The 26,090-nt window shown below is 32.6% G+C and overlaps 1 long non-coding RNA gene across 12 annotated transcripts; it reads left to right on the forward strand.

The window, feature by feature from the left end:
* Window positions 1–26,090, forward strand: LOC148600576 (uncharacterized). 12 transcript variants are annotated; one of them, XR_015918263.1, is made up of 6 exons: window positions 24–174; window positions 733–800; window positions 15,544–15,646; window positions 20,627–20,764; window positions 21,480–21,782; window positions 23,516–25,442. It is a non-coding gene; the product is annotated as an uncharacterized LOC148600576 (long non-coding RNA). The 12 variants fall into 12 exon arrangements; XR_015918265.1 differs by having other exon boundaries at window positions 25–174; window positions 733–771; XR_015918262.1 differs by lacking the exon at window positions 15,544–15,646 and having other exon boundaries at window positions 1–174; window positions 733–1,521.

The raw sequence follows: 26,090 nt of genomic DNA on the forward strand, positions 1-26,090 counted from the left end.
ATCTTTCATCTTTTTCCATTTAACAAAGATTTAACAATGTTGAAAATACCACTGAAAGGTCAACCAGCCGTATTTGCTACCAGGAAGGAAAAAAGATAACAACAGAGCGTTTTCCAAAGAAGTTAATTTGGTACTTATTGGGAATATCACCGGGACAATACTAGACAGAAAAGAGTAAGATCTATTTTCCATTTAGATTCTACTTCACATGGTACTACTTCAGTTCTTTGTACTATCCACTACGATCCATAATCGAATATATTTGATAAATTACTGTTAAAATTGTGTCAAGGTTTTTGTGTTGATTAGTCTTTGACTATCAAACAATTGCTATCGCTTAGAGTTAGATATAATTTTTTTTTTATTTCTTAATGTAACTTGTCTTGTATAACCATTTCCTTATATACCCGTGCAGTCATTACACTGGTTACGATAACGTAACCCTCCATCCATATACGTTCTCGTGAGGGTAACTATTCCGGCTCATTACTTGCATTATCAGTAATAAGGACTTCGCGGGATATTTTCATAAAAAAAAACAAAAAACAAAAAAAAAAAACGGCAGCTAGTTAATTTTTAACCCAACATTTACAATTATTTATCTATCTTGTCATCATATAACATGGACTGAATTTTCGAGATAGGTTCAGCCTCGTATTGGATTTTCCAAATATGGTCTTCATTTCCTTATATGGAATATTACGTTAAAATTTAAACATTGTGTACATGTAGTAAATCAAAGAAGGAGATCGCAGTAAAGGAGGTGAAACGGTAATATGAACTGAATATATCACTGACAGGTGAAGAATTTAACAACATATATTATTTTATTTAACAGATATGCTTTGTGTATACATGCATGTGATTGTGAATGGCCTGGATTATTTTGTATGTTCAAAGAGGGGGTAAAGGAAAAGAAGTTAATTAAAAAAAAACTGATAATTCCAGCTATTCCAAATTCATTCTAAGTTTTATTATGTCAGGAACACTTTGTTGTGCTTTGTAGAACAAAATTATTCTGATAGGCAAAATTTCAAATTCAATGAAAAGAGAATGTATCGCAGGGTTCACAAGATGTTATTTTTTAATGGGGCTGCACAGACCTGTAATTTGCTTACCCTGTTAAAAGATTTTGAGCCTCACCCTATAATTTACTTGCCCCACCATAACAAGATCACCATTATATGGGAAGAGTCATAATGAAGCAAACTATAAGACAAGAAAATAAAAATAACATTTATTTGCATTTAAATAAATGAAAAACTTCAATTAAGTATCTCCAAGAGTACTAAGAACATGGACTAATGGTTGATTTGTCCCATTCTAGAATGTCAACCTGTGTTGGTCCCTGTGTTAGGGGCTATTGTGAAACTTTCTTAATGATCAGAATAGTAACAATAAATTAATTGATATCTAGATTCTGTTTCAGCTTGAACAAGATCAGAAGATTTTTGTATCCCCACTGAACCTCTTGATTTCATTAAGAGTTTTGTTACCATGGAATAAAGTGGTCTAAATGAGGTTTGAAACTTCTGCTCTAATTGTTTCGACATACAATTTATGCACAGCTTTTTTAAAACCAACTGTGTGGTATAACAGAACTTCTATCCCCGTTATGTAGTATTTTGCTGTGGAGTATCTGCATCCCTCATCGCTTCTACTAACCAAGCTCTAACCTGTAAAAATGATATTCTATATTGTAGTAAAAGTGTATTATAATATATACATGTAATTAGATATCATTGAAATGGAAACATCTGGGTGCCCACATATGAATTTCTCAGTTAATTAAAAAAATATTTAATTTGACCTTGAGGTGAAGGTTCAAGGTCAAGGGTCACCAAATATGATACACAACACATTGTCTTTGGTTGATCTACCCACATACTAAATATCAAAAGTCTTCATCGAACGATAACAAGATTGACCCTAAGGTCAAATGTGACCAACTATAGTACACGATCCATTAATTGTGATTTGTTCATCTATTTCCATGCTCAATATCATAAGCCTGCATTGAAAGAAAAAAAAGTAAGTTTCCCGGACACTAATTTCTCACCAATAAGTCATAAATTTGACCTTGAGGTCAAAGTTCAGGTCACCCACCATCGTTTTTTTTAATGATATACCGACAAGCCAAATACCATAGAAACCTATAATATTAATTAACATCGATAGACAAAAATGACACAGCTGATACAGATGGACGAACAGAGTAATCACTTATGTGGACTGCCTCGTTTCACATGAAATACTGTGAGCAAAGGCCATGGGCCGCAATCAGACTATTTCCCATAATGCACATTAAATGAAAAAAAATGTCGTATCTTGATCATCCCGTTTCTATATGTTAATAGATACGTAATTTCTTATTGTCCCTGTTATAGGTTTCAGGTCTGTCATGTTGGTCGAGGAGATCGTATTGGTTCCGAGGTATCGCCGAGGGCCAATACGGCTGTCGAGACCAATATGATTGACCGAAACCTACATGTATAACAGGGCCAAAATGAAATTACATATTAATTGACAATTTTAATAACCAACTCAACTAGATGATTTGTAGAACAGATGTTTTTGCGTTTTACCAAGAACATGTATGTTTATTTGCATTGCTTAGTCTTAAACATCATTTTTGTGCAAAGTAGAGGATTTTTTTGGGTGTTTCTGCAGCTTTTAATCCTGTTGATCAAATTCTGAAATCACATTTTAGATATACAAATGTGCAATTCAAGTTATAGTATGCTCTTTTGTTTTGGACATAACAGTAGGGTTGCCTGTTATAATAAATTATTTGTTCGCATATCATAATTATGTTGATTAAGTTCATAACAACACACTGCTACATACGGATGAAATCAGTTCTAACCTCCCACAAAACTGTCCTAGAACTGTCAGAAGAACAGTTCTATGACAGATTTAGAACAGTTCTCGTACCATTCTAGAGCCAGCTCTTCTGTCTTGACTTGATTAAGGATCGGATTAGTGTTCAGTTATTTTGTTGTTACGCTTACTCAACTGTGTAAGTCGAATTTAAAATATAAACAAATTTCTGCGTTAATTTTACCGTAAATATTTCATGATTTAACAACTATCCCGATATCAAGGATAATATGTAGAAGTCTCGAAAGCACGGGGGGAAAAATACTTCTTTGGTAATTATGTCCTAGTCATTGAAAGCTAGAAAATAGCGTCGAAAATTTTACAAACCAAACTTTGCCGAATCTTGTGAAGAGACAAACAAAATTAAAAAATGAAGAAAGTCTACAGAACATTTCTGTTTATTGATCTGTGATGCAACTGAAGATACTTGTGTATCAGATATTGCTGTCTAAAATAAAAAAGAGAGGGTGGACAGGGGAGTCTTTCATCCCCTCTTCCCTTACCCTAGACCATTGCTTCCCGATCCCTTTTATTAGCTTTCTGTATCTTGCATTCCCCGTTCCCCGTCCCATCAACAACCGCTCCCCGTCCCCGCCATTTTAATCACAGATTTCCGCCCACTTAACCCCCGTATACGTATTGATCCTGTCTCCCTCACAGAAAAAAAAAAGAACCTCCGTATAGAAAGTCTGATTATTATATTCAACAACGTTCGACAACAACGTTACTTGAATTTTCATTAACCTACCTTTTATTTTACACCAATATCAATCTATTTTTATAATATCGTTTTCGTTTTCAGTCAGAATCGCAACGCAATATACTAGGTATACCTCTAGTACGAAAATACAATTTTATGTATTCAAATATGGTGTTTTCTTCATACGTCTGTTATTTTCCCGCCAAGTATGAGTTTGATATGCGAAATATTAAAAAATCGAGAACCGCGGACCCAGAATTTTTAAAATTAGAATATTAAAATTATACAAATTTAAAATTCAATTAAAATTCGAATTGGTTGATTGGATAAAGCATAGTCAAATACAATTTACAGAAAATTGATATTTGCGTAATCCAATACATGTATTGACAAAAAACACCGTGCACCCCCCCCCCCCCACTCATCAACTTCATGGTGATCTTAGGTACCTTTATATCTACTTACCGAATCAATTTGTCACCAAAGAATATTCTCGGATTCTTTTCCTGTATAAGTCTATAATTGTACCCCTCTGGGTCAAAAAGCCAAGATTGTTGTGACTCAATTGTTTGAGATTCTTAGCCTTCCTAGGATAGAGTGTGAATAAACTAAAAAAATGTTAAAAATATTACACCTACCCATAGAAAACTGGTCTCAGTATCAAACAAAATTCTCATTCACAGCAGAATTTAGTCATTCATAATTAAGATAATGATGTACCTAACATATCTGATCAATTCAGGCGCTTATATTTTCCTTTTCGGGTGACATTACTATAAGATCGGAAAAATGGGAATTTTCTACTATATCACCCGATATTGTATTTTTTTTTCAAAATACCGTAGTTTAAACAAGCTTTTGTGTGATACGGTTCATTAAAATCATGTCTTAGATTCAAAATGAGCCCAAGTAATAAATATTTGAACTTTTCTAAATCAAGGTAGGTGGAAAATTGCAACCCTTACCCATGATAAAAAATGCCTCAACATGAGCTAAAATGTTAATTTTTGGTATATAAACGGTGCACAATAGACATGTTGGGGACTATTGTTTTAATTATCGATGTATTCAACATATTCTCTCATTTCAGGGGACGGCGTATTTCTCAGTTTTAATGTGATGATAAGGAGTTTTTCATAAAAAAAGGGATAATTTTTAGAATTTCATATTTTCTTTAATTTCACCTATAATTGGCAATTTCTTTCAAAAACCGTACTTCAAACAAAACAAGCTTTTGTATACTCAAGTACAATTATATAGTGCCTTAGCTTTCTAACTAGCCCAAGTAATAAATATTTGAAGTTTTGGTGCACCTGGTCCATGCTCCCAGTTTTTAGTGGAGTCCGAGTTGCTCATTTACTTTTGTTACTTTGTATGTATGATTTTAGTTACTTTATGTTCTTTGTTGTGTATGTCTGTTTTCCATGTCTGGTCTTTGTCCCTGGATTACATTCTTTTGATTACCGCTATAACCTTGGTTCCCTTTATTACTCTTTCATAAAAAAGGTGAATTTTCGGATTGTCATATTTTCTTCCATTTCAACGTTAATTGGCATTTTTCACAAGTACCCTACTTCAAACAAAGTTTTGCATATACAAACACCTATATGTAGCATCTAAGCTATCATATGAGCCAAGGCATCGCATACTTTAATGTATCACAAGCCATAAAGGGGAAAGAATGGTACCCCATACCTACTAAATGTCTGTGAAAAACCCAGAATTCATATGTGGTAAATTTGCATTTTTTTTTAAATGGTGTTGGAGACATGTATGCCAATCATTCATCGTAGCTGCGTCTTTGAAACCTAATATGTATAAAAAATAATCATAGCAAACAAAATCAAATCATTTAAAACTGATATTTTAAACAAAAAATATACAGTTTACGTGTTAAAATGTGTGATAATCGTTTTATTTTTAAATTTCCCTTTTGTTTAAATATTTTGTCGTCATCGGGACAATAAAAGTATAATTTGGCTTGAAAATGTGATTGATACAAGAAGATCTCCATAATAAACGCCAGACAGACATTGCGTGCAGTTCCTGTATACTATAAACGATAATTTTCTTTCATATTGGGGCAGATTTTAGTGAGTATGGGTACCATTCTTTCGCTCAAATGGCATGGAATACGTTTAATTGTGCATTGCCTTGGCTGATTAGAAAGGTAAGATGCTACATAAATGTGTCTGAATAAACAAATGCTTGTTTGAAGTAGGGTACTTGAAAACATTGCCCATTACAGGCGAAATGGAAGAAAATATTAAAATCCGAAAATTCCCAATTTTATGAAAAACTCATAATTGTCATCTTGAAACTGAAAATAACTCGCCTGAAATGAAAAGATACGTTGAATACATCGATAATACCATACTTGAATAATTAAAATATGATATAATGAACATGGCATGTCAAAATGGTGGGCCTTGGGGTGATATAGGACTCTCGGGTTGATATACCACATGTCGGTGATACAGATCATTTTGATCTGTAATATTTAGTTTGCATCATTCAGGCATCCTAAATATTTAGCATGATATCGCAACTTATAATGTACATGATACAAACCGAGAGATGAGTTTATAGTTTCAGCTGCTTATAAAAAAGACCTAAGTCTACGATGTCCTAGGCGGATCCAGAGGATACATGTATAGTAGCGGCCTCTCCCATAAATGCTCGAAGATTTCTCCCTTTGAGTCCGCCACTGGTTTAATAGCGGCCATTGAACCATACGTTCTAGATTTACATAATTTTGACTCATGATTACGGAGGAGTCATTTAATTTATCGTAAACGATTTCAATAAAAAATGTGCTTTCTCCTTTAATAACTGCATTATTATTAGTTCGACCACTGACCTGTACCTTTATTTCCAGTCAGTTTCCCCTCCTTTGTGGGTGTCATGAACATCTCAAATCGTTTAACAGATTGAGCGCTGGATCTTTTAAGCTAAGGATGCATACGTAAAATGTATGTAGCAGGCGACTACTTCAATGCTTCTTTAAGTGTCAACTAGACTTACATGTGTAGTGTTATTTAGTACATGTACTCATAAAGTTTGTGTTTGTTTGTTGAATTTTGTTTTTTTTAATTTTTTTTAATTATAGATTTAGTAAAAAAAAAGCCATTTGGTCAGATATACATTGTTGGAAAGAGGTCTGATTCTTCATTAACATACATGTAAGGTTGATTTTATCTAAACTTAGCTAATTAGTTAGGCTAGCTCGATCCGGTTTGATCTGAGAAGGCCTAGAGTGTACACTTATATTGTTCATGGATTGGTGATTTCGTTTCTATTGGTCTGATGTATTTTCTTTGCTTGGATTTGGCTATATCTATTACGGTAATTAATAGTATTTACATTTGTTAAGTTTTTGTCCAAAGGGCAAGTTGAGAGTAGATATATTCTGTTTTTTATATTTTGTACTGAAGTCGACCAAAATATTATTCTGCTGAAAGTCACCCTTTAAGAAGTACATGTATACTAGTATATATAACGTTTGTTTAGAAGTCAAATGATATATTGCGGTTCTTTTGAAAGCTAGTTGAAAATGACCGGCGCAATTGAACATTAACGTTTTAATGTCGGTTGGGTCGTCTCTCTGAACGAGAAATCCGGTCAATTACATTTCATTGAGGCCGTAAAGCAAAGAAAATGTTTAGTGTTGCTGGTAGTGGTGCTTCAAATTATGTTGAAAGGAGAGGCCGAGCAGTTTTCTGTTGAAAAATGAAGCTGCAGGTGCATAAGTTAAAGTCGGATGCTCGGAATTTCGAGTCGGAGGCTCGGATGTCGGAGTCAGAGGTTACTGATCGGATTCGCACGATGGCAGTTATTTCGATATGGAGTATGGCGCGTTGAGGCAGTCGCAGTTGCAGAAGTTGAATCAACAAGAGAAGAAGATGATATTGGAGAAATAGTTGAAAATGAGAAAAGAGGTTGGGATGAGGGAGAAAGAATAGAAGAAGGATGAAAGAAAAGAAAAAATGTGAAAAACTTTCTAGATTAGTTTCTGGTAACATTAATTATAAGAAACATGTTAAGGTTAAAGACCAGGGTCCGGTTTCATAAAACTTCTCAAATTGAGATTTTCCTGAAATCCTTAAGCTTCCCCAAATCAAATTTGACCAATCAACATTTGGAACTGGTGATTTGAGGAATAACACAGGACAGAAGAAATTTTCAACTTGAGATTTTGTTTAAACGAAACCCAGGCCAGGATGTTAATATAAAAAAGTAAGGAAAAAAAGTAATAATATTAAAGTATAGCTTCAAGTAGAGTTAGAAAGATTCTAGATTTATACAGTTCCACGGAATCAGTTAGTTGTTGTGGTAGTTCTGATACGAATGATTCTGATGTATCTTGTAAAACTTTAATGAAACGCAAATATAGACGTAGAAAGAAGTCTGGTATTTTTTTTTTTTATAATCCGTATGATTAGGTTGTGATTTAAATATGCTGGGTCTAAGATAATTTTTTATGATTTAGAATTAAATTTATTTCCGGGTACTGGAAATTTTATTCTGAGCAAAGATTACTGGGAAAGAGAGAAACGACCGAACATAGTTATCAGAGTAAATTACACAGAACTTCATGAAAGAAAGGGTTTGAAGAAAAAAACAAAAACAAAAACAAAACAAAACAAAAACAGCATGTCCATATAATAAGGCAAACAGAGAAAATTAAGATTTGTGAAAAATCAAATTTGGTTTTTTAAATTAGAATGTCAAGTGAGAATGTAAAAAGGACGACGTATTGTATTTTTCCTCGGCGTTTCAGCGAAAAAAGTGTGTTCATGAAATGTCGCAGTTTGGTAAATTTAGAGGTATAGATCGGTTCCTCTATCACATGTGTGCAATTTGTTGGATGAAGGACAGGAACCGATCCTCACATCCTTGCAGCATGTTCGTGAATTGTCCACATCGAAATAAATGACTAGAGTCAGTGTTCGATGTATATACGCCGAGCAAAAGGCTTTTGAATGCAATCCTATGGCATTTCGTCAAGTCAATAATCTAAACCACTAAAGGACGAGGCCGGTTTCTTTCAACCGAAACTCATCTGAAACCATACAAGATCGAATATAGTTGTGATATTAGGTATAGACGTAGTGTGGTGTACTTCCTAAATTTGAAACAATTTTTTATACGGAATACGCTTTCGTGCATGCTCAATCGACGTACATGAATATTGTACGTTCATTACTTTACTTAATTAAACGACATTCACAACTTTTGTTAGGTGCCAAACTGTCCAGACATAGAAAGGTGTAGAACGTGTCAAAATAAACCTTCCCCCTTTTATGTGTAAACATCTGCGCACGAAGCCGGACCCGTCCCCTTTAATGTGTAAACTGGTATGACTGGTAAACCCTTACCCATTGTTTTGAGTAAAATATTGACTTATCTAATCGCAGCGACAGTTGGGTGAATCAGTTAAATTCCTTACAAATAAATGGGGATTTAGAGAACTTGAGTTCATGCGCATACGTGCGTGTAACATTTGACTGAGACGACACCCGGTGTAGAAATATACTGGGACTTTGTTGTTGAGATCTTAAAGTTTCCTTTTAAAAAGCGAAATTGAATTACATGTCCTTATCTCAGGTTGAAGCAATTTCCAGAGTTTGATAGATGAAGGTAGGAAATAGCCCGCATAATAAAGACTGGTTCTAGTGTTTATATTTAATAAATTGTCCGTCTGTCGAGTATTATTTTCGTGTCTACTACCGACACGGTTGGGCACTAAATTAACAAGATATTGTGGAGCTGTATTGTTGACCATTTTATGAAAATATAATAATTTGTGTCTCTTACGTCTGTCTGTCAGTTTTTCCGATCTAGTTTCGTCATAGAGTTTTAGAATGCTGGTTAATTTTGTTCCACCTGTTACAATACGAGCAGCGTCTAATTGTACATTTTCAATTTTATCAATAAAAGTTTGGTTTTGATTATCCCTGGTTACATCTGCATATTCCAAAATCGGACGTATAAAAACAAGTTTAATTTTACAAGACTAAATCTATCTAGAACTGATTTTAATTTTCTGAGAATGCTGATTCTTTTGTACAATTTGTCAATTATGTAATTGCAATGGTGTATCCATTTACTATCACTCGATATATAAACACCTAGGTGCTTGTGATTTTCAACAGATGCAATTTCGTGACCGTTCATTTCTAGTGAATGGTGAATAGGTTTATTTACTTTACGAGACACAATCATCGTTTCAGTTTTTTGAGGATTGAATTTCACTAGCCAATCTTGAGACCATTTATAAATTTTTGAGATATCACTATTTAAAGTTTCAGCCGCGCTAATAGGATTATCAACAATGACATATAGGCTTGTGTCACCAGCAAATAGTTTGATTGTTGCTTGAATTTCGTCAACAATGTCGTTGATAAATATTAGGAACAACAAGGGTTCAAGAATAGACCCTTGTGGTACTCCAGCATTTATATAAACAACCAATCCGAATGTGACCCATTTAAAACAACCCTTTAAGCCCTACCCTATAAATAGTTACGAAACCATTCTAATATACTACCCGATTTCCCTGATTTTGTACGCTTGAATAATAGACCTTTGTGCCAAACTCTGTCGAAGGCTTTTTATTATAACACAAAAGACAACTCTTATTTCTTTTCCAGCGTCAAGAGCTTTTCCGAAGATCATTTGATCTGTTTATTAATTGGTTCACAGCAGAATCCCCTTTCGTAAGTCCAGACTGATGTTCGGATAGGAGTTGGTTTTGCCTTAAATGATTATAAACGTGTTTGTATACGCAGCGTTCCATACATTTCGACATAATACACACAAGGGAAATTGGTCTGTAGTTTTTTTACGTCATTGGGTTTACCAGTTTTAAATATAGGAGTGACATGCGCTGAGATAGAAAGATAGAGTTTTGTAAAGATTTATTAAACAGTTTGCAGAGAGGTTTGCTTAGTATGTGTGAGGCTTCCTTCAATAATCTAGGATTAATTGAATCGGGACCAGATGTTATTGTACAGTTTAAAATACTAAGTACGTCTTCTATTTCAGTTTCATTTAGAGATAGTTGTGAAAGTGTAACTTGGACCTGAGTATTGGGCAAATTCGCGTTGGTTTCATCTGTTAGACTGTGCTGAGAAAAATAAATTGAATTCTTTAGCCTTATCAGTATCATTAAAAATAAGGTGATCTCCTTTTAACAAAGGAGGAATGCTGTTATCTTGTTTTGTTTTCAAACCACTAAAACTTTTAATAATTGTCCACCAGTTACTACTACACGAGTTACTGTTAGAAATGTTGTTAATAAGAGACTGTTTATATTCTTCTTTGGACGTTTTTAACCCGTTGAGTAACTTTGTTTCTAATTTTCCTAAATTTTTCCCAATCTGAAGCATTGTTATATTTTTTTGCGTGTCTATGTATACGATTTTTTTTCCTGACCGATCTCTTAATTTCATTTGACAACCAGGGTGGTTGAGAATCACGTATTGTTACAACTTTATTGGATATATTTTTATCTGCAGCATCTAGTATAGCTGGTGTGAGATTTTCAGTGATTTGATCGATATTTTCATTAATGTAATAAAATACTAGTTGACATCCCGGAGATAATTTCTATAAGAATCATAATCTGCACGATCGTATAGCCTTATTTTACGTTTAAATGTTCTACAATTATTTTCGGTAAATTTAGAAATGCCATAATAGGACAATGAAAACGAATTTGTTCCGTTAGAGAAGGACCGACTCTGCTATACGCAATTGCGTTCATGTTGTTTCTCATTATTAAGTCTAGAATAGAGGAAGAGTTTTCTGTAAAATGTGTTGGTTCATCAATTAATTGATTTGAAGAGAACTGATTCAAAAGTTGCTTAATTTTTGAGTTATGATTACAGTTTAACTGGTTTTCATTGAAATCACCAGTGATGACGATATAATTATTATTCGTATTTAAGGCCGAATCAATGCTATGTTAGAGTTTTGACCAAGTGTCTTGTGAACTATTTGGGGGTATGTAAAATGTTCCAAATAAAATCTGTTTACCATTCAAATGAAGTTCAATCCATAATCCTTCTAGTCCGTCAATTTTAGATCACTTCTACGGCGTTAATATTATTTTTAACATATACAATAACTACAATAACACCTCCACCTGCCTTAGCAGGTCCTCGATTGAGCCGGAATGGGCTGTGATAATTTTTAATTTTAACAGAATCATCTGATTGGTTACTATTTAAACAGGACTCAATGAACGCTAAAATATCGGAATCATTATATTCTTCCTCAGTAATATCAAGTTTTTGATAAATACTTTACACGTTAAGATGTACGAACTAGAGAGATGATCGAAATAATTTGTTAAAATTAGAGACATCATCAGAATTTTCCGAGCTTACACTGGATATAGTGTCATTTAAAGGTCCGGGGTTAGGTTCAATTCCAGACAATATAAGAAGAATGAGAACGACGATTAACATAAAAAATATGGATAATTTAGGCCTATCCTTACATGGGGACTTATTAGTAATAGGCACTGAAGATGGACTGAGAAATTCAGTAAAGTTTTGTTTGTTAGTTAACACGGAGTTGATCAAAACGCTAAAAGTAACGGCACGTTTTTTATCTTTAGAAAGGACTATTAAGTTGATACAACAAACTTCAAAGAATGATAATCGTTTTTTTTTCTTAGAAAACGTGACAAAAAAAAGAAACACTCTTACTCGGTATTGATCAATACCGATACCCATTCAATCTAAGTCACACCGGGTGAGTTGAACGGAATGGAGTAAGAGCAGACCGGGCAACAACAATATGTGCATAAATAAATGCATTTCATCTTGAGTAACATATAAACAGAAAAACTGAAAATCAAATAAATGGTGAACAAGGCAAATAAAAAAAAATATATACATTTATAAATAAAGATAATGTAAACAAAAATAAGGCAACGGGAGTTGACATGTGATTGAATCTAAGAGGATTAATTTCCATATATAAGAAATTCTACAGGTGTGAAATGACGTATTGAACAAATAGTCCAGATGGTTACGCATCAGTGATGAAAATTACTATCAGAGCTGGGGTATAGTAAACTTTGAATGAAATGAATAGACACGAATGTACCTTCCATTTTCTATGCATCACCATACCACGGGAGAAAATATTCACATATATGATTGTGTATATTTTATAAAATGATTACACAGGCAAAATAGTTGTTGTTGTTGACATACATACGCATACTAAAGTAAAATATGCGATTATTGTTTAAGAACCGTGTACAGTATGTATGTTAAAAAAATAAGGAATAAATGACTCAGGATGTCAAACTTATTTTAACAAAATACTGTGACAAAAAAATAGTAGTAAGACTACTGATGAATATTTGTAGTATTTCAATGGATGCATCTTACTTACCGGCGTATGTAAAACAAATATAAGCTTGAACATGAACTGAAAAATGTTGTACCAAGCTTATAGCATACATGTGGTTGTCTTTCTTTTATTACATTGTATGATAAAATGCACAGTTCGGATAAACGCATCCTAAACCTTTTAATATGCATTTAAATTCAGTTGAGTGTCCGTTTGACCTTCTTTTCGTCTCCCCATTTCATAAACAAAACTTTGTACAGTTGTTAACAGCAAAAATACAATACGTGCAAGTTCTATTTTGAGCTAGATAAAAATTTAGTTTTCGAGTTAGCAACTCACCAATTTGATAACCTACTTGAAAGCATTATTGGGCGTAATTCCGTGATAACTTACAGGAAATTTCGCAGAATGATAGGGTAGAATGCTAGAAAGCCCCCTTTTAACTTTTCTTGCCGATTCAACCATAACATGTGAACGATTACGAGCGAAGAAGTCCCAGTTTGGAGGTTGCTCACATTTTTGTATAGCTTATAAAAGGGCAACTGCGGAGTGAATTTGCGTCTAAAAAACACTCACACGATACATAGAAAACAACCGCTTAATGCCTCATCTGCGTCTAGATGTTGTATGAAGGACTTCAACAATGAAAAAAACATTAACACCCTAAAACCAGACCAAAAAGCCCCATATGACGTGCACATAAGCAGAATTCCTGATAAAATAAAAATCAAGTTTACTCTCTTGCTGCCCACTGGCCATGGAGTGAAACCTTTGGCGAAGCCTCGGGATAACCAGCTGATAGCACCAGGCTTTCAGGTAGAGACAACTGCTAATCTTGAATTAATCGACCGCTGCAAAATTACGTCATTGACGCAGCGCATGTCTGGATTAGTAAAATTGTTTATTGCAAGTGTATTTTAATGGAGTTTGTTTTTTTTTCTTTCTCAACGGGCCACATCAAGTTTTAAAGTCTTAGTCTCTTTGCGTTTATCGGTGTCCTCATCGTCGTCGTCGTAAGACATTAGCGCCTCCCATACCTCTGAGTCAAATTAAACCTGGGACTAATAAAACAGTTTCTTATTGCCAGATTAAACTTTTTTCAGAAAAGAGTGAATTGGCATGAGGAAATGAAACTTTGCTTAGGAACCTATCATTTACGTGTAACTTCCGGTATGGAAGGGGGCTTAGTTTTTTCTTTGGTTGTTAAATTTATTCCGATCCTGACTTTGGAGAAAAGATAATTTGGTAAGGAATAGTTAAAAATAAGTAATGTGAATAAAAAAAGAAATAAAATAATTCGGTTACATCATTTGCATAAAAAAACGTACATATTATTGCGCTGTGCGTGCAATAAAAAAAATCCAATTCAAAATAAAAGTCATCCTGAAAGGTTAATGGTTAACTCTTCTTAAACCATTAAAGCAATTTGAACAAAACTGTACACCATTGATGTATGATAGATGATTATTACGTAGATCCTTTACAACGATTGTTCATTTTGTATGGATTCGTCAAATTAGTACCGAGTCCACACTCTGCTCAATCGGGCATCCTCTAGTTTATGTAATTAGTACTGTGTCTACACTCTGCTCAATCGGACATCCTCTAGTTTATGTCATTAGTACTGTGTCCACACTCTGCTCAATCGGATATCCACTAGTATATGTAATTAGTATTGTGTCAACACACTGCTCAATCGGACATCCTCTAGTTTATGTAATTAGTACTGTGTCCACACTCTGCTCAATCGGAGATCCTCTAGTTTATGTAATTAGTACTGTTTTCACACTCTGCTCAATCGGGCATCCTCTAGTTTATGTACTACGTCTTAGAGATAATAATAAAGAATATAATGATAAAGTTATTTGTGAATTGTTAGAATTTATTGCACCAATAGGGTTTGAAGGATCAATCTTGTACCCAATCATACGGGTGTTATAGAGTTTTGAAGAGGTAGTGTGGAAGTATTTATACAAAGAAGCCTCCTATGGTACTTTACGTAGTCTGCATAAAAACTGCACGAAAATCAATAGTTAATGATGGAAGTTATCATTTGTTAAAACATTTGTTATAAACTTGTCTACATCAATGGACAATACTATTTCGATTGGTTGTGATTTCATTTCGTCTCGATTTCCTTCGATTCATTTAGATTTATTTCGTTTCAATTTGTTTCGTTTCGACTTCGTTTCGCGTTTTACAAGAACTCAACTTGAAAAAAACTCCTTGATCCCCTTACCAGGCTTGATAACGACGTGCTAGATTAGTTATTTAGTTTTGTAGTGTTCTTAAGTAGAACCGCAATTGTCTTGATATGTAAGTGTTTTCCAATGTAAAAGTTCAATAAGTGCAGTGAGGTTCTACGGCAGACGATAATTTCAACAATTTACATAGAGTATGATAGACTCGGTTACTCTGACCTATATAACAAGGCAATCATGGTCATATTTACAGTAATTGTGAAATGTAGGTCTTTTGGAAGAACTCCATAAATGCCATTGCTTTGTTGTTTTCACTTTTTCAGGTGCCTGTAAGCCATCGTTTAACTTTATGTAAATAATACCACTTATAAAGGTGAACTAATCTTGTAGCATGTACCAGGAAGTAAAAAGATAACAACGGGGCGTTTTCCGAAAACTGACGTTCAAAGAAGTCAACTAAGTGCCAATATTTGGGAATACCGGACAGTTAAGAGTATGATCTATTCTCATTTGAGCTTTACTTGAATTCATTGTACCATCCTCCATTTTTCGTACAAAATTTGGTGAATTTCTGCTCAAACTATGTCAAGGTTCAAATTATTAAAAAAACTTTTTGTGTTGGTTATAGTCTTTGACAGAGATGTATAATATACATATTGTATACTTAAGTCTGTCTTTAATTATCATTTGTTTGTCATCGCTTAATACAACGTGGGTAGATAAATATTTCATTTTTAGTGCAGCTCGGCGTATATAAACATTACATCACATTCACAGTCGTTACAGTTTATATATATTTATAACTAATGATGCATTATCATTGTACTGCATTTGGACATATAAATTTGAAATAATTTTCTACATTACAATTTGTAGGCTATAAATATTTATTTATCTACAGACAGTTATTTGTTTTATTCTAATCAGTTTTGAAAAAAGAAAAGATTGAAAATATGAGTTATCTTGCTTTGCTTGAAAAACAATCCAAATAAACTTGATTCAAACTAAATGATAAATAAGGATATTTACTGTATTTGATAATAATACGTCCATTGTGTCTTTTTATACCATATTATATACTTCATACAAAAATAAAACAGAATAATAAGAGATTTGCCAAGCGCAGCATGGAACGACAACAATCAGATGCCGATTCAAGGACTGGCATGCCGGACGTACACCTCCACCCTATATCTGTAAGACAAAAAAATTTCATTCAATAGCATCGCATAATACAATGTGGATGGATAAATATTCCATTTTTTAAGTGCAGCTCAGTGTATATAAGCATTAGATCGCATTTATACACAGTCGTTACAGTTCATATATATTTCTAACTAATGATGCATTATCATTATACTGCATTTGGACATATAAATTTCTTCATTACAATTTGTGGGCTATAAATATTTATTTATCTACAGTTTTTTTATTATTCTAATCAGTTTTGAAAAAAGATAAAGTTGAAAATATGAGTTATCTTTCTTTGCTTGAAAAGAACCAAATAAACTAAATGACAAATAAGGGTCTTTACTGAAGCTGATAATAATACGTCCAATGTGTCTTTATATCCCATATTATATACTTCATACAAAAATAAAACAGAATAATAAGAGATTTGCCAAGCGCAGCATGGAACGACAACAATCAGATTCCGATCCAAGGACTGGCATGCTGGATGTACACCCCCACCCTATATCTGTAAGACAAAAAAATTTTACCACAAGTTTCACCCAATATTATTTTTTGCCTTGCTTTGCATGGCATTTAATTCAATTAATGCCCCCCTAAACTCAAATCCTGGATCCGCCCCTGACAATATCTAGACATCTGTTCGCTTGAAGCACAATCTTTGCTTCTATCAAAAGCCAAATATTGACTCCGGGGTCAAAATATCATAGCGAAATTTATACCTCCATTATGATAATTAGCCTTCCCCCAGTATGATATTTAACCCTTGCGATATTTTGACCCCCAATCACAAGTTGAATAAAATAGAGGGGTAAATATCATAAGGGGTTAATTTATTGCATCACAGGAAGGGGTTAAAATATTGCGACAGGGGGGTTAAATATCAAAATAGGAGGTTAATTTATTGCAGCGCGGGGTTAAAATATAGCAATAAGTTTAAGCTATCGCAGCAGGGGGGTTAAAATATCACAGCAGGGGGCTCATATATAGCAGCAGGGGGTTAATTTATTGCAGCAAGGGGTTAATATATTTTTTAAAGAGACCTGTATTTTCTCTTGATATAACTGAATTAACAGTTATATTATGATACACCAGTATTACAATGTAGTATCTGTTTTTTCTTGCATGTAACAGATTATCTCAAAATGCAAATACATAGCTTGGCTAAGTGCTGAATGATAAAACCTGCAACTTGGTGAACTTTGGACAAGTGTGGGCACATAATTTGGTTTTGACACGCTTCAACATGGGAGCTTATTTGAATAAGATTCAGATGATATTTTTTAAAGTTTTTACAAATTGTTCCTAAGGAAATGGTAGAGGGTCAGATAGTTTTTGGAGGTTTTTGCCCCACCATTTTTTTGAATCAAGGGCTGAAAGGCAGATATTTTAATCCCTTGATGCGATAAATTATCCCTTCTGCTGCGATATTTTAACCCCCTGCTGCTATATATTAGCCCCCTGTTGTGATATTTTAACCCCCTGATGCGATTAATTAACCCCCTGTTATGATAACCTACCCTCCTGCTGCGATATTTTAACCCCCTTTCTGTGATAGATTAACCTCCCTCTATGGGTGTAAAAATATCATAAGGGGTATGTTAAAATAACCCAGAGAGTCAGTATTTTATACGATATATTGACACCGGGGTTAACATCAGATGATATTTTATCCCAGGGGTCAATATTTTGCGGGGGTCATAATATCATATGACACCGGTTATTACCAATATTGTATTTTGATAGTAACTGTTCATTGATAGAATTAATTGCCTGTGACTTGGAGCAAGTCAGGAAGACCATGTTAGTTTTTAACAAATTTAAACATATGGATTTGCAGTTCCATTGATACATCTTGGTTAGAAACAATATCCGCACAGAGAATTTCTGCTTTTAGGGTGTTTTTCAATACCTTAATCTTGGAACCTTATGACTCCGATTCTACTTTTTTTTGGGTGTGACCCTGATATTGGGGTGGGGGGATAGTTTCCATTTCAAACATAGCTCTAACTACGTAGGAAACAAATCAAGGTCCCTTTTTTCCATAATATGATGAAGTTTTAACCCCTTTTTTGATCTTATAATTGACAAAAGCTTGTAATGATCCCTTCAAAAGGCAGAAAACAGCTTCCCCTAAATAAACTTATCTTAATTTTTTGGAGACCCATTCTTGTGGTAACCGAGAATTTTAAGACGGCCTTCTTTTCCTGTCTCCCTTTACCCTCATAAATGGCCGACCCCTTATAACTTGGAAACAATAAGAGATATATGTTTCAGAAAACTGATTGTAAAAATGCAGATTGGCTTTATCATGAGGAATCCTTTGCAAAACTTTTTAAATCGTAAAATACTTTAAAATCAATTAGGTTTTTTATTGTTTTGTTTTTGTTTTTGTTTTTTTGTTTTTATTTTTGTTTTTGTTTTGTTTTTTTCAGGCATGGCCTACTTTAGCCCCAGTACTACATTCTGCAGTTCGCCATACCCCACACCCACCTATTTTAAGAAATAGGTTTGAGATTGGAGATTTTTATGATTTTATTATGCAAATAAAAATAATTAGGGAACCATTAGCTGTATAATTGGATTGAACCGGCTTCACTTAAAAATGTGTCAGCTGTGTATTTCAGGAAACTGAGTTCAAAAAGGGCACAATTCCCACACAATTTCATATTAGTATTTATTCACAACTACAAATTGTCTCTTTAATACAAACAACATTTCTTTTAACTCTGGTCAGTAGTATGACAGGAGTTGTTATGAAAAAGAAAAGAATATATAAGGTACTTTTGTAAACCAAGTTCAAAGTATCATTCCATGTTTGAGAGAACAAATCTTCCTTGTATAAAATGAATTGTGTCCTAACTAGTACCTCTCTTTGAAATATATTTAGTAATTTGCCTGGAATTTCAAAAACAACCTAACTGGGATGAGGAGCTCTAAGAGTGGGACGAGGGGCGCAGTGCTGGACTAGCGCTGTTTATTATTTAGATGATATTGAGCCTATTTTGTTACATTGGTTCATCCTAATCTTGGGTCAGATTGTCCTTTAATGTATTGAGAGGAGATATAGCTCATGACACACAAAGTGAAATAAGTTTCTGTATATCAGATTTCAATCCTTATAAGTAGAACTATTTCTCGTAATTGTAGGTTGGTTTTTTGTGTACCTTACTTAAGTAAATACTTCTGGACACTGTGATTGTGCTAATGTACGAAATCTTTTAGTTATTCCTGCCAATCCTGGCTTTGACATTAGAATACTACTTTTAAAAAAATGTATTATGTATTAGAAAGCCATAATATTATATTTTTCTTTAAATTTGTGTGCCATTAGTAGAAGGACAGGGAGAGACACTTTACAATATTGGTTAATTTCAATATTTCCCTAAATTAATGGAGTAATATGCAACGAACGTCTTCAAAAACAAAAGCAGACAATTTTTATACATCATTTTCTAATGATGAAAAAAAATCAACTTTTAATATTAAAAATACAATTTCTAATATTGAAAATGCGTACAAGTGACACAGTGATAATGAAATTTAGATTTTTAGTATTAAAAATTTATATTCTAATACACATGTATTGGAAAATGGTTTTCGAATATTAGAAAATTATTTTTTTTTTCAAATTAGAAATCGGATTTCTAATATTAGAAAATGATTTTATATATTAAAAGATCATTTTTGAATATTAGAAAATGGATTTTTAATATTAAAAATGATTGTAGAATTTTTTTATATTAAAAATCATATTCTGAAATTAGAAATCGATTTTTTGATATTAGAAATTGATTTTTTAATTTTAGAAATTGGATTTTTAATATTAAAAATTCATTTTCTTCAGTTAAAAAATCAATTTCTCTTGTTAAAAAAAGTTTTTATTTTTGATAATAGTAATTTCATGTTTAATAGAAAATCAGTTTCGACATATACATATCAGATTTTATTTTGATGTCTAAATGTGTCGATAAAATATGCAAACTTATAAAATGTTGTATGACAATTGAAAAAAAGTGGCAAAAGATAATGATTTGGAAAACAATATTCAGAGGTAAGAGTAAAGGAAAAGGGTTTTGTTCTCTATTGATAGATCAATGGATACGGCAATATTCGTTTTTTTAGAAGAACTAAATTAATTTTTTTTTTTATAATAAAACAAAATACTATCAGTATCTGATGAAAAAATATGAAAAATTGAATAAGTTGAAAATATTCTGTATTATTTAGAAAAAAAGTTATATAGTGAATATATGACAGTGTGTGTTCCATTTTTTGCCAGGTCATTGATACAAGAAAGGTGTGTAACTCGACCACTCCACGTGAATGAACACAGATTGTACTTGCCAGGTCATTGATATAAGGAAGGTGTATAACTCGACCACTCAAGGTGAATGAACACAGATTGTACTTACATAAGGTAATATATCATCTGTATTGATGTGGCACGTGGATGGAATCAGGGTAATACATTTTTTGTAAATAGTTGGTTGTCACGCAACAATCTTTGGATCATCTTGTAAATAGCAATGAAATTTAATTGTTCATACAAACAGGTTTGTTATTTATTATTCTCATGTTGATAACAAGCTTGCATTTAGTTTAATACAAATAATATCCTGCCATTTTTTTCAATTATGCCTGTTTGAAATAACTTTTAACTCTTAAACTATGTTTACTTCAGTCATTATATAAAAAAATATCGTTTGGTTGACAGAAATTTAGGAAGTTTTTGACTAAAGAGAAAAAGGCCAAATTTTGGGTCAGTTGTCGATGAGACAGACATTTTGGAAGTTGTTGATTTATGTAGGAGTAAGGGTCAAATTTAGGTTTCTGTCAGATATGTTGGAAATCTATATGGTAAAGACTGTTGCCTTATTCAATTTATCATTTTTTTTTCTATTATTTTTTTTTAATTAAAAAAATGTCCCTGGTACTTTTATCTATTGAAAAAAAAAATTCAAACAACCTATTTACCATTCCATTTTTTTTTGTTGAAATATTTTATTCAACTGTCATACTTTTATCGATATTGATGTTTTTTTTTCTCTCTCCTTTTAATGAAAAAAAATGAACTTCTATTTCACTGCTTCTTGTCGCGTTTCCTATTTTTTTTATACTTTTCTTGTCACCAGTTGTAAATGAAAATATAAATGAAATCAAAGCCACCAGAAAAATCCTGGAATCAAATAAAAGAAAACTTGGTGAATTATTGGAACAGGAAGAACTCATTAAGAACCATGCATCAAATTTCGAAACATTCATTGCAACAAAACAAATGGAGAGAGAAGTTCAAGAATCAGAAGAAATCTTACACAAATTATCTGAAAAAGGAGCCATGGATAATACAGACATAGAAACGAATAAAAACATCACAGCAGACGACACAATTTTTGGAATAAAAACTCTGTGTGACATAAACAAATTCAGATTTAAAGGTAAATAAAATATGTTTAATTTATAATGATTTAATTTATCAGAAATCTTTAATAACAATATCAGAAATTTTTCTTTTTTTTTTGTAAGAAGTTTTTGTCACAAACATGTTTTAATTTACTGACTTAGTTAATAATCTTTAATAACAGAACTTTTACTTTTTTATTCACATAAATGTAATAATTAACTTGATTAAAATCTTTTAAAAATTATACAAAATTTGTTTATTTAGTATAATGAATGATTGTTTGGAAATTATTATATATTTCTTTGTAAATTAGTGTTGGTCTTCATCAAGTTTGTCAAATACATGTATCTAGATTTGTCATCAGTGAAAATCTTTTCACTTCATTGTTTTTGTTTATAGTTGTATTTATCATTTTCATGTTTCTAACTTTGATTTTTTTCTTAAAATTTGAAATTCCTATAATTGTTTTACAAATATTTCTTACATGTACAACATCAAATGGTGTAAACAAATAGTTATTACTTATTTTAGTCATGAATATCATGATTACATGTACATGTATGTATTCTGTTAAATTATGACTAAAAAAAAACAAAAACATACTTTCAAAAATGTAAAAAGAAACTGTAGAAGTAGTAATGTAAATACATGTACTATACATGTATTTTATTTTTATCCATGATTTGAATTGTTTTACCAGACATTTCAACCTCAACTCCTGCATCATGTGATTCTTTGTACATGTACATGTAAGTCTGTTGCTTTGACTGTAAAATTATTTTAAATACATTTCTTATGTACATGTATAAATCTTTCTGAATTTTTTTTTCTTGAGGTGTAAAATATTTTTGAATACTGACTTAACTGGAAATTATCTTCACTTATTTTAAATACAATGAGATATTGTCAATACTTGCCAGGTTTATAGTACATTATGTACATGTAAATTACTTCAATACATACATGTACATGTCATGTTCACGTGGAATTGTTTACATTATTTGTTTATCTTTTTTGTCACTTGTAAATATATATATGTGTGTATTGTTTTCTGTTATGTCATGTTCATGTACTTGCAAAATGGGATAGACAAATTATGAAATGGGGGAAAGTGGGGTGGGGGGTGGGGGGTTCCCATTGTGATTTTGGCTAGTATTTGCTCATTGAAGCCCAAATATAGAAATTAGAAATTTCAATCAAATGGGGGGAGGGGCGGGGCCCAATCCCCTGAATCTGCCACTGTGCTTAGGCCAAAATGAAAGTATGTGTGTTTACCGTCACGTTTATTTTGTTTTGTTTTTGTTTTTGTTTTTGTTTTTGTTTTTTTTTTTTTTTGGGGGGGGGGGTGTACAATTGCTGACAGTGCTGGCACTGGAGGCCACCATTGTTGTTTAACACGATAAATACCAGTACCGGTGACGGAAAAGAATTTCCAGAATTTCAGAAAATTGCCAATAAAAAAGTTAGGGTCACAGCAATAAAATGATGGTCGATTGGATGACTGTAAACATACATTTTTTGGCCTTAGGTTAACACTTAAATTTTATAATCATCTTAAATTAGTTCAGATCTAATGAAGGTTAATTTAATAGGAAAACTCAAGTGAAATGATGAACAAGGCCAGTGAAGCTTTTTACTGTGATGAATACACCTAGTTAGTATTTTTCTACCGGTAGTAACACTTTTTAAGGCCTTGCCATTTCAAATTACATTGTACATGTACATGTATTTTAATGGTTGAATGATTTGGAATTTTTCTCATGATAGACTAAGACAATGTTAATTTATCAAGAAGAACAAGGCTCAGTGGAAGTGGATTTTAAACACTTGGTGAATTTGGATTTTTCAATGTGGACGAGGCCATCATGATTGATCATGATCGATGTGGACATTAACACAAACCTTCTATTTAGAAGTTGTGACACATTTCAATATAGCCTGTGGAATATGAATGCATCATAAGGACGCAGTCAACATGGACATTTTAAACATTGGATATTTTCTAGAGACTTTAACAATTCATGGAGTCTTCTATTATGTGCTCAGCCAATATTTTTTTTTTTGATGAACAATGTCTAGTGAGAATTTATTTATATATATGTTGAACTTACATGTAGCTATCTAAGGTTTTTTCATATATACATGTATAATCCATTGTGTCTTCAGCTATCCACATATCTTGAAAAGCTGTAGATACAAGTACAGTACAGGTGTTTAGTGATCATGGTGTTTGTTCGTCCTTCAACTCCCCTGAAACCCCTGAATGGAATTTGATGGAACTTTCACATATTCTTTATACATGTATTATGATGCCATTGTGCATTTCCTATTTTTTTTCCTAACTGAATGACGTTTGGGGTTACCTGATGCGAAATTTATCTGGATAAGTGGTGGGGGAGAAGGGCTTTCCTAATCTGCAACTTCTATGATATCGCTGAATTGAATTTGATGTTACTTCCGCAGATTATTCATTACTTGATGTTATTTTGAATCTCCTATTTAGTTTTTGCATCTGAATTGTTTAATCATTGAAGGGGTATCCTAGATGTATATGGTTTTTTGGGTAGGAAAGCGGCAGGAGGATATCACCAAGTGAGGTTTGCTTACAGGTTTTTTTTTTAGTACATGTAAAGAATTGTTATTTTCTTATTGAGATATCTCTCTTAGAATTATGCAATGTATGTATCGAGTGTCAGTCTCTGTAAGAATTTGGCAGTTGTTGAACCATGGTATGAAAAAACCAACAGTTTTGCTAGTGTAATTTGACTACATGTATTTGCTCTAAATTCTAAGAAAAAAAGTAAAAATTTTTCATATCATTTTGATAACACGAGGTATAATCACATTGAAATGCACATAAAATGAAGAATTCAAGGGCAGCAAATTCTGTCAAAAATTTCATTTTTCTAACATTCTCTTGAAAAAATTTCTGGACAAATCCAGAGATGCAAAGATCAAATTATGGTATGATATAGAGAAAGTATCCTAGCATAAATTAAATTGTCAGATTGGTGGGGTTTTTACAACCATTTTGCCTGATTCTTACAAAAACTTACACTTATATATTAAGTTCAAAAAGAGATACAATCCATTAATTTAAATTCTACATGTAAGTAATTTTTAAGTACATTGTAATGGACATTGTAGTTCTAAGGGAGACAATCCATTTTGCTTCCAAATCATGTCAATGCTATCCATCAGTCATCATTAGTAGGAGTTGATGATTGTAACAAACAAAACTTTTAATCAAGATTTTATCATTTTGGGGACTTACATGTAGTTGTTTTATTTTTTATTGTTTTTTTTTATTTGATTTTTTTGTTTTGTTTTTGTAGACTTTATTACAATATTATAACAACATTTACCACTTGATTTTTTGTAAGTAATTTTAGTGCAAAAGAAATTTAAGTTTTAAAGTTGATATGACAATTACTTAATTATACCTCTATTTTGGTGTATCAATTAAGTTTTCTTCCAATTCATTATTACTGTGAAACATTTTAAATCAAGCCATTGTACTCCACAATAATCATAAATGAGATGAGTTATTGCTCCAGAATTTTCCAAGTATCCAGAAATTTACTTACCAGGGTACAATTGTTGAATTAAAGAAAATCTGATAATTTTTTGTGTAATTGTCTTTTAATTTTGTACAAATAGAAGATGTAAAAATATAAATATGTATTCTACAAAACTCTCATTTTGTTTGTCTTCAGGGGCTAGTTGTAATTTCTTCCCTTGTCAACAAGTTTGAGTGATCATAGGACCACTTTTAAGGATTGGTTGTTTTTTTACTTCTCTGTATCTGCCAAAATAGCAGAAAATACAGATATTAAGGCAATGGTTCAAGGTAAGGCTTGCCTTATCTCTTGGAAACCAGTAATTGATTTAATGATGGATGGTACTTCCATGAGCTAGCACATTGAATAGATTGGTGTGAACATAGAATAAAGTATTCAGCTGCTTCTTAATTACTGTCCGTAACTGTTTCCTCAATTATTGTACAAAATGGCGATAAAACAATGACCAGCCGGTTGACCCTATTTTTTTCAGGATGTGACAATAAACACACATTTTTTTTTTGGCTTATTTCTAGGAAACCAGTGAATGATTTAATGATGGATGGTAATTCCACGACCTAGCACATTGAACTGTTTAGTGTGACGATAGGATCATGTATAAAGCTGTTTCTTACTTACTGCCCAGTACACCAACTGGAAGTTTGGGCAACAACAAAGACATGCCACTTTTGCCTGTCTTTGGCCACTTCCTGTAGGCTTTCCCATGAGTGGTTAATCTTGTGCATTTCCAACACAATGGTATGATGCCACATTATCTCTGC

Source organism: Perna viridis, chromosome 13 (genome assembly GCF_037379345.1).
Source record: "Perna viridis isolate PV_CMFRI_1.1 ecotype Kerala chromosome 13, ASM3737934v1, whole genome shotgun sequence".
In the NCBI taxonomy this organism is placed as follows: Eukaryota; Metazoa; Mollusca; class Bivalvia; order Mytilida; family Mytilidae; genus Perna; species Perna viridis.